The sequence below is a fragment of the Cherax quadricarinatus genome, chromosome 57 (assembly GCF_038502225.1).
Source record: "Cherax quadricarinatus isolate ZL_2023a chromosome 57, ASM3850222v1, whole genome shotgun sequence".
Taxonomy (NCBI): Eukaryota; Metazoa; Arthropoda; class Malacostraca; order Decapoda; family Parastacidae; genus Cherax; species Cherax quadricarinatus.
In genome coordinates, this window is record NC_091348.1 from 409,982 (window position 1) to 428,186 (window position 18,205).

General features: G+C 45.3%; 1 long non-coding RNA gene across 1 annotated transcript; it reads right to left on the reverse strand.

Moving 5' to 3' along the window:
- Positions 1-695: 695 nt before the first annotated feature.
- LOC138854383 (uncharacterized) lies at positions 696-15,996 on the reverse strand. The gene is made up of 3 exons (XR_011393578.1): positions 15,952-15,996; positions 8,365-8,414; positions 696-784 (listed from the first exon to the last, which is right to left on the reverse strand). It is a non-coding gene; the product is annotated as an uncharacterized lncRNA (long non-coding RNA).
- Between the last annotated feature and the right edge of the window lie 2,209 nt (positions 15,997-18,205).

Consider the following 18,205-nt stretch of genomic DNA (forward strand, 5'->3'; position numbering starts at 1 on the left):
CAGGCTCCTTATACCATTCTTACACAACTTGTTTATGTACAATGACCGTATAAAGGGTTTAATTAATGACATAAAATCAAACACTAATGTATATTATAGATGTAACGTTCCTCTTTGTTTATAATAATGTATATATGTTTTTGATTAGTGTAACGTAGAATTTGTATAATCTTGTTTTCCTTAGGCTAGGTACATAATGCATAGGGGACGGGCGACAATTTACATCAACAAAGTTAACCGTTCTAGCGTATATATTGATAATGGTTATTATACTTTCTGTGAATGAAATGAAATGTGATACTTTGTTTATTTAATGTATTGTATTGTTTTAAATAATAAAAAAAAACTAATATGGTTAGGTATGAACTGTCTTATAAAAACATGATACTGCATAATTTTGTTAAATGTAGTGTTTTCAAACCATATATCTGTATATTGGGGAAAAGTGTTTTCGTTACAATCTAAGCTAAGGGGTAGAGGATTGTGCCACGCTTGTGTGGCGGCAAGGGTTTCTCATCCTGCCCTTTGCAGGTTTTGAGTGAATGTTAACAGAGTGTGGGGGGTTTAGTGTTCTTTGGATTGGTGTGGTATAAATTATGTTGCTATTGTAAATTGTGAAAGTTTTGACAATGTTACTTTTATTGGACATTTTTCTGCTAGTGTGCATTTATGTATTGTGTAAGTTTTTAAATAAAAAAAAAATATAGCAGCAACTTTAAGTCCCCACATAGCTGCCACTGATGTTTATTGTAGGCCAGTGTTTTGTTATCAGGTGTTGAACACACTGAAAGAGAATGGGAAAGAACCTTGTGTGACCTGCTTGCTATGTGACCTGTTTGCTGTGTGACTGCTGTGACCTTGCTATGTGACTTTCTTTTACAAACACAGATATAGTGTGGCCTGTGACCTGGTGGTAATGGGTTTCAAAATGGAGCAAACAAACTCGACAATAGTATATGACTTGTGTTACGTCTCTACTATTGTTACCTTTTCTTTAATATTACATTGCGGTCGTTTCCTTTAATAGCTAAATTGGAAATGAACGTCCTTGTATTATTAAGGCTTATTATTATCTTGTGTTGTGTGGCCACGATAAGTTAAGTTAAAGGTATAGTCAAGTACCAATCAGTCTGTGTACCGGTGTAAGGTTAATGTGTGGTGTTCGATGGTTATACTCGCTCCCGCTCCCCCTTCCCCTTCCCCTCCCCCTCCCCCCTCCCGCTCCCCCTCCCCCTCCCCCTCCCCCCTCCCCCTTCCCCTCCCCTTTCTCATTTTGTTCAAATGCTGTACTAAGTGTTGTTAAGTCACGTCACGTGACCCACCTGATCTGTACGCTCAAGGCTGAGGGAGGAGCAGTGAGAAACTATCAGCCAAGGAATCAACACAGCTGCTCCTCTCTGGTAAACTGACAGTGGTCGGTTATCTTGTCTTGGTTTATGTTAAAATAAACTGAAGTTCTCTGACCTGAGGGTTGGTGAGGATGGGAAGGAAGAGGGAGGGGAGGGCTGGAAAAATGGAAGAGGTTGGGAGGGTGGAGTAGGTGGGGTTGCAGAGGTGAGTGGCCCGTCCACTCTGGGGCGTGATGTGCAGAGGTACTGCAGGAGGTTGTGTTGGAGCGAGATGTGCTGGTGGCAGCAGTGACAGAGTAGGGCTGGTGCTCAGGAGCCCGGCAGATGGCTGGTGGTGTCCAGGAAAACAGGGTCGTTTTGGAGCCACACCCCAGCTTTAGCTAAATAGCAAAGTGCTGGGGGACTTTGGTAGGTGATGATTTATACTGTGCTGCAGTGGGAGCCGTTGATGACTGCGTTGAATTTTGTTCTTGAGAGGTGTTGTACCGTCACTTTGAGGTGGATGTGCCTTTCGTCATTGAGGACGTTGAGGATGTCTTGTAGGGTTAGAGGTGGGTTTCCGAGGCAGGTGTACTTTGCGGTGTTGTCTAGGAGTCGTTGTCTAAGTTCTGAGCTGGGCATAGCATTGCTGTATTGTTTCGTGGTGTAGAACGTGGTGGTTGGAGTGCGGGCTGGATAAGCCGGGGTTTCTGGTGGGTCTGTAGCAGTAGGAGTAGAGGCAGGTGGTGTTGAGTTCTCGTGGGTGGGTTCTTCTGAGGTTTCAGGTTTCTGGTTGGTTCTTGTTAGTGTGTTCTTCTGAGGTCTCACAGATCTCTGATTGGGCCGACTCGGTGTCTGGTAGTGGTGGGACAACGACAATGTTGGTGGCATTTGCCGTGGATTGGAGAATCTCGGTGGAAGGTGGTGACGTGGGAAATGTGAAAATTGGCATGTTGTTGAGCTTGAAGAGTTCGTTGATGGTGGTATTGAAGGAGCCGGGCTCAGCTGCATTCTGTACATGGGCATACATGATGCAGTAAAGGATTTTGGTGGAGTCACCAGCAGGAGCTGGCAGAGGAGTGTTGGAGGCTGCTTGCGTGGCTTGTAGGATCTTGGTGGAGTCTGCCTGAAGCTTGCTGATGGTGGCATATGAGGTTGTTTGTGGGTTGGGTTTTTGTTGCTGGAATTGTTTCTTTACTATGTCTCTTCTGGTAGGGCATCTGACTGATCCCAAATTGGAAATTAGATATTATACTCTGACGTAATCTCTGTACATATGTTATATCCATGGTCTCTTCCTAACTATGTATTTTAAGGCTTATATATTACTCTGATATTATAGAACAAACATAAGTGATCTTAGGTAATATGCGACATATTCGTATATTTGCCTTAAGTTGTGTGATATATATAGATACTTCATTAAAATAAGATTTTTTTTCAACAAACCGGCCGTATCCCACCAAGGCAGGGTGGCCCAAAAAGAAAAACGAAAATTTTTCTTTTTAAATTTAGTAATTTGAACAGAAGGGGTTACTAGCCCCTTACTCCCGGCATTTTAGTCGCCTCTTATAACACACATGGCTTACGGAGGAAGAATTCTGTTCTTCACCATGGAGAGAAGAGGAAATAAACAAGAACAAGAACTAGAAAGAAAAGAGAAGAAAACCCAGAGGGGTGTGTATATATATGCTTGTACGTGTATGTGTAGTGTGACCTAAGTGTAAGAAGTAGCAGCAAGATGTACCTGAAATCTTGCATGTTTATGAGACAGACAAAAGACACCAGCAATCCTACCATCATGTAAAACAATTACAGACTTTCGTTTTACACTCACCTGGCAGGACGGTAGTACCTCCCTGGGTGGTTGCTGTCTACCAACCTACTACCACAGGACGGTAGTACCTCCCTGGGTGGTTGCTGTCTACCAATCTACTACCACAGGACGGTAGTACCTCTCTGGGTGGTTGCTGTCTACCAACCTACTACCACAGGACGGTAGTACCTCCCTGGGTGGTTGCTGTATGCCAACCTACTACCACAGGACGGTAGTACCTCCCTGGGTGGTTGCTGTCTACCAACCTACTACCACAGGACGGTAGTACCTCCCTGGGTGGTTGCTGTCTACCAACCTACTACCACAGGACGGTAGTACCTCCCTGGGCGGTTGCTGTCTACCAACCTACTACCACAGGATGGTAGTACCTCCCTGGGCGGTTGCTGTCTATCAACCTAATACCACAGGATGGTAGTACCTCCCTGGCTGGTTGCTGTCTACCAACCTACTACCACAGGACGGTAGTACCTCCCTGGGTGGTTGCTGTCTACCAACCTACTACCACAGGACGGTAGTACCTCCCTGGGTGGTTGCTGTCTACCAACCTACTACCACAGGACGGTAGTACCTCCCTGGGTGGTTGCTGTCTACCAACCTACTACCACAGGACGGTAGTACCTCCCTGGGTGGTTGCTGTCTACCAACCTACTACCACAGGACGGTAGTACCTCCCTGGGTGGTTGCTGTCTATCAACCTACTACCACAGGACGGTAGTACCTCCCTGGGCGGTTGCTGTCTACCAATCTACTACCACAGGATGGTAGTACCTCCCTGGGTGGTTGCTGTCTATCAACCTACTACCACAGGACGGTAGTACCTCCCTGGGTGGTTGCTGTCTACCAACCTACTACCACAGGACGGTAGTACCTCCCTGGGTGGTTGCTGTCTACCAACCTACCACCACTGGACGGTAGTACCTCCCTGGGTGGTGCTGTCTACCAACCTACTACCACAGGACGGTAGTACCTCCCTGGGTGGTTGCTGTCTACCAACCTACTACCAAAGGACGGTAGTACCTCCCTGGGTGGTTGCTGTCTACCAACCTACTACCACAGGACGGTAGTACCTCCCTGGGTGGTTGCTGTCTACCAACCTACTACCACAGGACGGTAGTACCTCCCTGGGTGGTTGCTGTCTACCAACCTACTACCACTGGACGGTAGTACCTCCCTGGGTGGTTGCTGTCTACCAACCTACTACCACAGGACGGTAGTACCTCCCTGGGTGGTTGCTGTCTACCAACCTACTACCACAGGACGGTAGTACCTCCCTGGGTGGTTGCTGTCTACCAACCTACTACCACAGGACGGTAGTACCACACGGTGACAAAAGATGTGAACCACAAGTGAACTAAGTTGCTTCAGTTTTGGCAAGTTTGCCTGTGATTGGTCAATGAACCAAGGTACTGATATAACGACGGGTACCCTACTGCACCCTTAGTACCTGGTTCACGACGGTATTGTTCATGTCAGTGTTATTCACAACGGTGTTGTTCATGTTAGTATTGTTCACAACGGTGTTGTTCATGTTAGTGTTCACAACGGTGTTGTTCATGTTAGTATTGTTCACAACGGTGTTGTTCATGTTAGTATTGTTCACAACGGTGTTGTTCATGTTAGTATTGTTCACAACGGTGTTGTTCACGTTAGTGCTGTTCACAACGGTGTTGTTCACGTTAGTGCTGTTCACAACGGTGTTGTTCACGTTAGTGCTGTTCACAACGGTGTTGTTCACGTTAGTGCTGTTCACAACGGTGTTGTTCACGTTAGTGCTGTTCACAACGGTGTTGTTCACGTTAGTGCTGTTCACAACGGTGTTGTTCACGTTTGTGCTGTTCACAACGGTGTTGTTCACGTTAGTGCTGTTCACAACGGTGTTGTTCACGTTAGTGCTGTTCACAACGTTGTTGTTCACGTTAGTGCTGTTCACAACGTTGTTGTTCACGTTAGTGCTGTTCACAACGTTGTTGTTCACGTTAGTGCTGTTCACAACGTTGTTGTTCACGTTAGTGCTGTTCACAACGGTGTTGTTCACGTTAGTGCTGTTCACAACGGTGTTGTTCACGTTAGTGGTGTTCACAACGGTGTTGTTCACGTTAGTGTTCACAACGGTGTTGTTCACGTTAGTGTTCACAACGGTGTTGTTCACGTTAGTGGTGTTCACAACGGTGTTGTTCACGTTAGTGGTGTTCACAACGGTGTTGTTCACGTTAGTGGTGTTCACAACGGTGTTGTTCATGTTAGTGGTGTTCACAACGGTGTTGTTCATGTTAGTGGTGTTCACAACGGTGTTGTTCATGTTAGTGGTGTTCACAACGGTGTTGTTCATGTTAGTGCTGTTCACAACGGTGTTGTTCATGTTAGTGGTATTCACAACGGTGTTCATGTTAGTGCTGTTCACAACGGTGTTGTTCATGCACAACACTGTATATAAAGGTGAACATCAGTATTGTTCTTGGTCGTGTTCATTCATCATAGTGAATATTAATGTTGTTCTTGTATGTGATCATTCATTATTGTATAATTTTTAAATGTATACATGTATTTATGAATATTTGAACATCTCAGTACATATATATATATATATATATATATATATATAATATATATATATATATATATATATATATATATATATATATATATATATATATATATATATATATATATATATATATAGGGAAGTACCACCTCTATAGCTGGAATGGGGACCCTCATCCTCAGAGAAGACAATAAACGTACCTCAGAGAAAACTCAAGGTTCTCCCCGGAGCTGTTTGAATATTTTCTTCTCCTACCACCCCCTATATATTTTTTATTCTATGTGAACATTTATTAATAAACAAAATACATTTACAGAAAAAAACATAAACATGAATACAATGGCACAATTTATCAAAGATGATGAATTTCCTCCAGCTCCTCCGAGGCTGGACGTGAGCCAAGTATGCAGCAAGCATTTCCCCTCTGGATGGCGACGCTGAGGCGCTGGAACATGAAAGTGGCTGCCCTTGGGTCCCTGGTGGTGTCGATGAGTCTGGAACCCAATTCTTTAAGGAAACGTATGGCATTTTTTCCCCATGATCCCAAGGTCTCTGATCCCACTGGGACAAATTGATACTGTTGGCTAATGTCCCTGTACTTGCTGATCTTGTACTCCTCCCTGTGGTCAGCAGCTCCTCCCTGTCGCCCCACACTGTGATGGATATAGGTGTCAGCCTGTGTGGACACACAGGTATAGTCCCATGCTAAGAGCTTGCCATTCTTCCAAGGATAGATTGTGATCCCGTCGGGGCAGTTTGCTGGGTTGTGGGTATTGTTTGCTGCAAGTGATCGTGGCTCCCTCTCGGCAGGGCATCCAGCTGTAGCAAGGGTTCTCTTAATGATGTCGTTGACCTCATTGTGTCTTGCATGCCAGCCCTTGGTTTTGGAACAGTTAAGACCATGTAGACCGTATTGGTCTGCTTGCACTTCGCCGCAAATACACATATATTCTGTGTGAATTGGGGCAGCAAGGCGCAGAGCCACTGCAATACGGAGGGTCTTAGGGTCGAGTCGCGTTCCCATTGCCGATATGGGAACTGTTTGGAGGAAGTCCCCAGAGTGAGGTGCACTCACAGCCTGGAGACGGGCAATCTCCCTATCTGATGTTGCAGCCCTGAGCATGTTGGCAAGCACCTTTTCAGCAATTGGGCTATCCCAGCTTGACTGTTTGTGAGCCAGTGCTGCACTAGGGTTTGGTGCTGGAGCAGCAAGAGTCTCCCATTCAGTGATGGCACTGACATAGCTAGGGTCTTCTATTCCTGCTGAGTCACTGAGGGTGTCAGGAAGAATTTGTCTTATCAACTCGTTTGATGCAATGGAAGAGGATAGGAAAGCTGGTAGAGCAATCTGGGAGGAACTGCGTACTCCTAGCCCTCCAAGCCTGACCGGAAGTGAGGCTTGCAACCACTGTCCATCGTCAAGGGAAAGATTCAATACACTCTCTAGCATGGCCTTCAGGAGAGAGTCATATTCCTTGAGTTTTGGACTGCTGAAGGCTGGGGAGCATCTCAGAAAATAGGTAAGTTTTGGGGTTGACAGGCACCTGGTGAGTAGGTAGAAGGCATCGTGTGTGTCAATGTCTTTCATCCTGCTTTCCATCGTCCGGAGGTCTGAGACTTTTTTTCCTAGGACCAGATCGATGGCATTGGACCCAAGAGGAGCACCGAGGAGAGTGCTATTGGCTGGATCAATGGCTCGTGCTCCTGGTAAAACGGTACTAATATTCTGGATCAACTGTTGATTGGTAGAAACTATTTCACATTTGATGGGGTTTAAAGAAAGGCCCAGGCTTTCTCCCATGTCTTTAATTTTACTGATGTCCTCCAGGAGAGATTCTGTTGTGCCAGCTAGGGTACCGTCGTCCAGGAACCAGATATTGAGCTCGCTGGAGAGTGCCTCCGTGACTTCCTTGATGACCAAACAAAATAGAAAGGGGGCGAGAGGGTCCCCCTGTTGCACGCCCTCACACGAGTCAATTTCATGGTCCCCAAACAATAGTTTGGAAGTCACACTATAACACGATTCTATGAAGGGATAAAGGGAAGGGAAGTTTCTATAAACTGCTTGGAGAGCAGCATCCCTTCTGACTGAGTTGAAAGCATTGGCAAAGTCCAATTTGACCAAGGCTTTTTCATAGGACATGTTTTTGATATATACTCGTGCTGCGTGGGCAGCTGCTTCGCAGCCCTGTTGAACGCCGAAACCGAGCTGAGTTGGTTTCAGCATTGCAGCAGCCTCTTGACTCACCCTTCTTACTGCAGCCTTGGCGACTAGGCGCCGAAGGGTGTTACCCACTGCAATGGGCCTGATTCCGCCATCCTTTTTCCGGAGGGCACACAATGAGGCACCAAAGAAAAAGGGTCTGATGGCCTCTGGGACACCGCCAGCCAGGCACAGGTTGGAAAATTTGGTGAGTTCAGACAGCAGCCTCTCTGAAACCTCACCATGTATGTATATATATGTATATATATATATGTATATATATATGTATACATGTATATATATGTATATATATATATTTATTTATTTATTTATTTATTTGTGTGTGTGTGTGTGTGAAAGATGAATCATATTTCACAAAGCAGCATCTCGGCGTAACATTACCTAACATATCGGGGGTAATTTCAACATTACAACAACTTAAACATCAACTTACCTTAGGGATCCTGTCATCTCTCCCTGGACGATCTCTGAAGCTTCACCTACCTGTAATGTAAACAATACGTATTAATACACACCTCCCAGGTTCATGTATACCAGGTTCATGTATACCAGGTTCATGTATACCACGCCCATGTATAACAGCTCCATGTATTCCAGGTCCATGTATACCACGCCCATTGTATAGCAGGTCCATGTATTCCAGATCCATGTATACAAGGTCCATGTATACCACGCCCATGTATAACAGGTCCAAGTATAACGTCCATGTCTTCCAGGTCCATGTATACCACGTCCATGTATACCACGTCCATGCATAACAGGTCTATGTATTCCAGTTTCATGTATTCAAGGTCTATGTATTCCAGATCCATGTATACCAGGTCCATGTATAGTATACGAGGTCCATGCATTCTAGGACCATGTATTCCAGGTCAATGTATACTAAGTCAATGTATTCTAGGTCCATGCATTCCAGATCAATGTATTCCAGGATCATGTATTCCAGGTCTCTGTATTCCAGGTCCATGTATTCCAGGTACATGTATTCCAGGTACATGTATACCAGGTCCATATATTCCAAGTTTATGTATTACAGATCCATGTATACCAGGTCCTTGTATTCCAGGTCCTTGTATTCCAGGTCCATATATTCCAAATCCATGTATACGAGATCCTTGTATTCCTGATCCTTGTATTCCAGGTCATTGTATTCCAGGTCCTTGTGTTCCAGATCCATGCATTCCAGATCCATGTATACCAGGTCCATGTATACCAGGTCCATGTATTCCAGGTCCATGTATGCCAGGTCCATGTATGCCAGGTCTATGTATTCCAAATCCATGTATTCCAGGTCCAGGTATGCAAGGTCCAGGTATTCCAGGTCCATGTATTCCAGATCCATGTATTCCAGATCCATGTATACCAGGTCCATATATTCCAGGTTTATGTATTACAGATCCATGTACACCAGGTCCATGTATACCAGGTCCATGTGTTCCAGGTTCTTGTATTCTAGGTCCATGTAATCCAAGTCCATATATTCCAAATCCATGTATACGAGATCCTTGTATTCCAGATCCTTGTATTCCAGGTCCTTGTGTTCCAGATCCATTCCAAGTCCTTGTGTTCCAGGTCCTTGTGTTCCAGATCCATTCCAAGTCCTTGTGTTCCAGGTCCTTGTATTCCTTATCCATGTATACCAGGTCCATGTATACCAGGTCCATTTATACCAGGTCCATGTATTCCAGGTCCAGGTATACCAGGCCCATGTATTCCACGTCCATGTATACCAGGTCTATGTATTCCACGTCCATGTATACCAGGTCTATGTATTCCACGTCCATGTATACCAGGTATATGTTTACCAGGTCCATGTATTCCAGGTCCATGTATTCCACGTCCATGTATACCAGGTCCATGTATTCCAGGTCCATGTATTCCACGTACATGTATACCAGGTCCATGCATTCCAGGTCCATGTATTCTATATCTATGTATACCATTCAGCCTACATCAGGCAGTATCTCAGTTATACCTCCTCACTAGCACACTATACCTCCTGGCACATGCGTTATCCCTTCCCAAATACACGTTATACCTCCTCAAACACACACACATTATACCTCCTCACACACACGTTATCCCTCCTCATACATACGTTATTCCTCCTCACACACGCTTTGTCCCTCCTCACGCACACGCTATTCCTCCTCACACACGCTATACCTAATCAAAACATGGTACACCTTTTCAAACACACAGATGTTATACCTACACACGTTATACCTCCTCACTCACTCACTCACACACACACACACACACACACACACACACACACACACACACACACACACACACACACACGCACGCACACATACTTTTAAGACGAAGTATGATAAAGCTCATGGAGCAGGGAGAGGGAGGGCCCAGTAGCGGTCAGTGAAGGGGCGGGGCCAGGAGCCGAGTTTCGACACCTGCAACCACAATTAGGTGAGTACAATTAGGCGAGTATATGCTATACCTCCACACACACACACACACACACACACACACACACACACACACACACACAGAAGTAAGACACGAGAGAGGGGTGGGTTGACTGCATCTTCTTGGACTGCAAGAAGGCCTTTGACACAGTTCCTCACAAGAGATTAGTGCAGAAGCTAGAGGATCAGGCGCGTATAACAGGAAGGGCACTGCAATGGATCAGAGAATACCTGACAGCGAGGCAACAAAGAGTCATGGGACGTAATGATGTATCACAGTGGGCACCTGTGACGAGCGGGGTCCCACAGGGGTCGGTCCTAGGACCAGTGCTGTTTTTGGTATATGTGAACGACATGATGGAAGGGTTAGACTCAGAAGTGTCCCTGTTCGCAGATGATGTGAAGTTAATGAGGAGAATTAAATCAGATGAGGAACGGGCAGGACTTCAAAGAGACCTGGACAGACTGGACACCTGGTCCAGCAACTGGCTTCTCGAATTTAATCCAGCCAAATGCAAAGTCATGAAGATAGGGGAAGGGCAGAGAAGACCGCAGACAGAGTATAGGCTAGGTGGCCAAAGACTGCAAACCTCGCTCAAGGAGAAAGATCTTGGGGTGAGTATAACACCGAGCATGTCTCCGGAAGCACACATCAACCAGATAACTGCTGCAGCATATGGGCGCCTGGCAAACCTGAGAACAGCGTTCCGATACCTTAGCAAGGAATCGTTCAAGACACTGTACACCGTGTACGTCAGGCCCATACTGGAGTATGCAGCACCTGTTTGGAACCCGCACTTGATAAAGCATGTCAAGAAACTAGAGAAAGCGCAAAGGTTTGCAACAAGGTTAGTTCCAGAGCTAAGGGGAATGTCCTATGAAGAAAGGTTAAGGGAAATCGGCCTGACGACACTGGAGGACAGGAGGGTCAGGGGAGACATGATAACGACATATAAAATACTGCGCGGAATAGACAGGGTGGACAAAGACAGGATGTTCCTGGGAGGGGACACAGAAACAAGGGATCACAATTGGGAGTGGAAGACTCAGGTGAGTCACAGGGATGTTAGGAAGTATTTCTTCAGCCACAGAGTTGTTACGAAGTGGAATAGTCTGGCAAGCGATGTAGTGGAGGCAGGAACCACACATAGTTTTAAGACAAGATATGATAAAACACATGGAGCAGTGAGTGGGAGGACCCAGTAGCGGCCAGTGAAGAGGCGGGGCCAGGAGCTGAATCTCGACCCCTGCAACCACAATTAGGTGAGTACACACACGCACATAGTCCAGCAACTGGCAACTCGAATTTAACCCCGCCAAATGCAAAGTCATGAAGATCGTGGAAGGGCAAAGAAGACCGTAGAGAGATTATAGGCTAGGAGCCAAAAGACTGCAAACCTCGCTCAAGGAGAAAGATCTTTGGGTGAGCATAACACCGAGGACGTCTCCGGAAACACACATTAACCAGATAATTGCAGCCGCATATAGGCGCCTGGCAAACCTGAGAATAGCGTTCCGGTACCGCCGTAAAGAACCGTTCAAGACTTTATACACTGTGTATGTCAGCCACATACTGGAGTACGCAGCACCAGTTTGGAACCCACACCTGGTCAAACACGTCAAAAAATTAAAGTACGAAGGTTTCCAACAAGGCTAGTTCCAGAGCTAAGGGGAATGTCCTACGAAGAAATGTTGAGGGAAATAGGCCTGACGACACAGGACAGGAGGGTCAGGGGAAACATGATAACGACATACAAAACATTGCGAGGAATAGATACGGTGGACAGAGACAGGATGTTCCAGACATGGGACGCAGAAACAAGGGATCACAATTGGATGTTGAAGACCCAGATGAGTCAAAGGGATGTTAGGAAATATTTCTTCAGAGTTGCCAGGAAGTGGAATAGTTTAGCAAGTGAGGTACTAGAGACAGGAACCATACATAGCTTTAAGATTAGATGTGATAAAGCTCATGGAGCAAGGAGAGAGAGGACCTAGTAGCACTCAATGAAGAGGCGGAGCCAGGAGCCGAGTCTCGACCCCTGCAACCACAATTAGGAGAGTACAATTAGGCGAGTACTCGTTATACCTCCTAACACACACACAAACACACACATGTTAAACCTCCTCACTTACACACACGTTATATCTCCTCACACACACATTTTATACCTCCTCTCTCACACACACACACACACACACACACACACACACGTTATACCTCACACACACACACACACACACATACACACGTTATACCTCCTCACACACACACACACAGGTTATACCTCTTCTCTCTCACACACACACAGGTTATACCTCCTCTCTCTCACACACACACAGGTTATACCTCCTCTCTCTCACACATACATACACACACACACACACACACACACACACACACACACACACGGGGCCAGGAGCTGAGTCTCGAGCCCTGCAACCACAATTAGGTGAGCACACACACACAAACCTGAGAATAGCGTTCCGGTACCTCAGTAAAGAATCGTTCAGGACTTTATACACTGTGTACGTCTGGCACATACTGGAGTACGCAGCACCAGTTTGGAACCCATACCTTGTTAAACTCGTCAAGAAATTAGAGAAAGTGCAAAGGTTTGCAACAAGGCTAGTTCCAGAGCTAAAGGGAATGTCCTACGAAGGTTAAGGGAAATCGGTCTGACAACACTGGAGGACAGGAGGGTCAGGTGAGACGTGATAACGGCATACAAAATGCTGCGTGGAATAGACAAGGTGGACAGAGGCAGGATGCTCCAGAGAGGGGACACAGAAACAAGGGGTCACAGTTGGAAGCTGAAGACTCAGATGAGTCACAGGGATGTTAGGAAGTGTTTCTTCAATTATAATCAGGAAGTGGAATAATCTAGTGAGGTAGTGGAGGCTTTAAAATGAGGTATGATAAAGCTCATGGAGCAGGGAGAGGACCTAGTAGCACTCAGTGAAGTGGCGGGGCCAGGAGCTGAGTCTCAACCCCTGAAACCACAATTAGGTGACTACAATTAGGTGAGTACACACACACAGCTTGTGTAATGCAGTGAAGGTGAGATAATCATCAATTGTTGAACTGAAACTGACCTATGATGGCAGATGGTGTCCGGATGACTGTAGCCAGCTGCTGCTGGGGTAGCCAGCTGCTGCTGGGGTAGTCAGCTGCCGCTGGGGTAACCGGTTGGTGCTGGGGTAGCCAGCTGCTGCTGGGGTAGCCAGCTGCTGCTGGGGTAGCCAGCTGGTGCTGGGGTAGTCAGCTAGTGCTGGGGTAACCGGCTGGTGCTGGGGTAGCCAGCTGGTGCTGGGGTAGTCAGCTAGTGCTGGGGTAGCCAGCTGGTGCTGGGGTAGCCAGCTGGTGCTGGGGTAGCCAGCTGGTGCTGGAGGGCTAGTTTGGTTGGGGTATCCAGTTGGTGCTGGGGTAGCTAGCTGGTGCTTTGGTAATCAGCTGGTGCTGTAGTCAGCTTGTGCTGGTTTAGTTAGCCGGTTTTGCGGTAGTCGGCTGGTGCTGGGGTAGTCAGCTGGTGCTAAGGTAGCTAGCTTGGTAAAGGTATCCAGTTGGTGCTGGAGTAGCTAGCTGGAGCTGGGGTAGCTAGCTGGTGCTGGGGTAGCCAGCTGGTGCTGGGTAGTCAGCTGGTGCTGGGGTAGCTAGCTGGTGCTTGGGTAATCAGCTGGTGCTGGGGTACCCAGCTGGTGCTGGGGTATCTAGCTGGAGCTGGGGAGCTAGCTGGTGCTTGGGTAATCAGCTGGTGCTGGAGTAGTCAGCTGGTTCTGGGGTAGACAGCTGGAGCTGGGGTAATCAGCTGGTGCTGGGGTAATCAGCTGGTGCTGTAGTCAGCTGGAGCTGGGGTAGCTAGCTGGTGCTGGGGTAGTCAGCTGGTGCTTGGGTAGCTTGCTATCGTTGGGGTAGTCAGCTGGTGCTTGGGTAGCTTGCTATCGCTGGGGTAGTCAGCTGGTGCTGGTGCATCCAGCTGGTGTTGGGGTAGCCTGCTAGTGCTTGTGTATCCAGGTGGTGCTGGTGTATCCAGCTGGTGCTGGTGTATCCAGCTGGTGCAAGGGCATCCAGCTGGTGTTGGGGTAGCCTGCTAGTGCTTGTGTATCCAGGTGGTGCTGGAGTATCCAGCTGGTGCTGGAGCCACCTGTTCTATCCTCAACAGTTTTGAGGCAATGTTAATTTGTTGTTTTCTGAGAACACTCCCGCGGTAACACTCCCGCTATAACACTCCCGCGATAACACTCCCGCGATAACACTCCCGCGGTAACACTCCCGCGATAACACTCCCGCGATAACACTCCCGCGGTAACACTCCCGCGGTAACACTCCCGCGGTAACACTCCCGCGGTAACACTCCCGCGGTAACACTCCCGCGGTAACACTCCCGCGATAACACTCCCGCGATAACACTCCCGCGGTAACACTCCCGCGGTAACACTCCCGCGGTAACACTCATGCGGTAACACTCACGCGGTAACACACGCGGTAACACTCGCGATAGCACTCACGCGATAACACTCCCGCGGTAACACTCCCGCGGTAACACTCCCGCGATAACACTTCCCCGATAACACTCCCGCGATAACACTTCCCCGATAACTCCCACGAAAACACTCCCCTAATAAAACTTCCCCGATAGCCCTCCTGCGATAACACTCCCCCTATAACACTCCCGCAATAACTCTCCCGCAATAACACTCCAGCGATAACACTCCCGCAAATAACACTCCCGCAAATAACACTCCCGCGATAACACTCCCGCAAATAACACTCCCGCAAATAACACTCCCGCGATAACACTCCCGTGATAACACTCCCGCGATAACACTCCCCCGATAAAACTCCCCCGATAACACTCCCGCAAATAACACTCTCGCAAATAACACTACCACGATAACACTCCCGCAATAACACTCCTGCAAATAACACTCCCGCAATAACACTCCCGCAAATAACACTCCCGCAATAACACTCCCGCAAATAACACTCCCGCAATAACACTCCCGCAACAACACTCCCGCAAATAACACTCCCGCAATAACACTCCCGCAATAACACTCCCGCAATAACACTCCCGCAATAACACTCCCGCAATAACACTCCCGCAATAACACTCCCGCAATAACACTCCCGCAAATAACACTCCCGCAATAACACTCCCGCAATAACACTCCCGCAATAACACTCCCGCAATAACACTCCCGCAATAACACTCCCGCAATAACACTATGAACTTACAATTACTTATAACAATTCACTAGCTTACTACCATTAGTTATAATGATTACGATATAAACATCGATAATAATACCGCATTCAGTACTGAATTTGAAGGCGCTAAATCCGTAGGGATCATACACAGTCTAAGCATTTATAAACATGTTATATATACTGATATACACCAGTATATATACAGAGATGTATGTCTGTATATTCACTGAGTGATGTACACTTCTCAATGTATATACTCTCATACCTGAAATATAAATTAAAGCATATACACCTGGTTATACACCGATGTGTGTATACACTAATACACATCTCTGGGTGTATATAAACTGAAGGATATACACATTTCAGTGTATTTTACCTGTAGGTAGGAGAGTGTAGTGAGGCGACCGTCCTGTTGTAGCTGCTACAACCACAGTGAGGGACAATAAGCTTCGTCAAGCTCGTCAAGCTTCGAGGCTTCGAAGCTTTTCATGAAGCCTTTGAATGAGTCGTTTCTTCGCGGAGTTTTTAAACATCTTCGTGAACACGTGATTCATACACCCAGCGCTGTATGTTTCTCCTTGTATACACCCAAAATTTAATTCCCAATCTAAAAATTAAAGTATTCGTGACTGGTGGTATACAGGTTGGTTAATAGGGTTTGAAGCCTATCGACTACACTACTGTTGTGCGGTAACCTATCCACCGCCAGATAAAAAATTTTTAATACACAAAGAATTCAAACAAATTCTTAACATATATACCCTGAGAGATATGCAGCTGTCAGGGTATATACCCGGTAGGTATACAGGTGACTTGCAGCCCTGATAACTCTCGTGTAGTAGATAGACTTTGAAACCCCCAATTCAAAATATTAATCATAATAATCTATATTTCTACATGTACAGACCAGAGCTGACATCAATGACATAATACTATATAGCTGACATCAATGACATACTACTATATAGCTGACATCAATGACATAATACTATATAGCTGACATCAATGACATTGTACTATATAGCTGACATCAGTGACATACTACTATATACCTGACATCAATGACATACTACTATATAGCTGACATCAATGACACACTATATAGCTGACATCAATGACACACTACTATATAGCTGACATCAATGACACACTACTATATAGCTGACATCAATGACATACTACTATATAGCTGACATCAATGACACACTACTATATAGCTGACATCAATGACATACTACTATATAGCTGACATCAATGACATACTACTATATACCGACATCAATGACATACTACTATATAGCTGACATCAATGACATACTACTATATAGCTGACATCAATGACATACTACTATATAGTTGACAACAATGACATACTACTATATAGCTGACATCAATGACATACTACTATATAGCTGACATCAATGACATACTACTATATAGCTGACATCAATGACACACTGCTATATAGCTGACATCAATGACATAGTACTATATAGCTGACATTAATGACATACTACTATATAGCTGACATCAATGACATACTACTATATACTGACATCAATGACATACTATTATATAGCTGACATCAATGACATACTACTATATACTGACATCAATGACATACTACTATATAGCTGACATCAATGACATACTACTATAAAGCTGACATCAATGACATACTACTATATAGCTGACATCAATGACATTGTACTATATAGCTGACATCAATGATATACTACTATAAAGCTGACATCAATGACATACTACTATATAGCTGACATCAATGACATACTACTATATAGCTGACATATCTATAATGACATCAATGACATACTATATAGCTGACATCAATGATATACTACTATAAAGCTGACATCAATGACATACTACTATATACTGACATCAATGACATAATACTATATAGCTGACATCAATGACATTGTACTATATAGCTGCTGACATCAGTGACATACTACTATATACTGACATCAATGACATACTACTATATAGCTGACATCAATGACATACTACTATATAGCTGACATCAATGACATACTACTATATAGCTGACATCAATGACATTGTACTATATAGCTGACATCAATGACATACTACTATAAAGCTGACATCAATGACATACTACTATATAGCTGACATCAATGACATACTACTATATAGCTGACATCAATGACATACTACTATATAGCTGACATCAATGACATACTACTATATAGCTGACATCAATGACATATTACTATATACTGTACTATATAGCTGACATCTGACATACTACATTAATGACATACTACTATATAGCTGACATCAATGACATATTACTATATACTGACATCAATGACATACTACTATATAGCTGACATCAATGACATACTACTATGTAGCTGACATCAATGACATACTACTATATAGCTGACATCAATGACATTGTACTATATAGCTGACATCAATGACATACTACTATAAAGCTGACATCAGTGACATACTACTATATAGCTGACATCAATGACATGCTACTAGATAGCTGACATCAATGACATACTACTATATAGCTGACATCAATGACATAGGAATATATAGCTGACATTAATGACATACTACTATACAGCTGACAT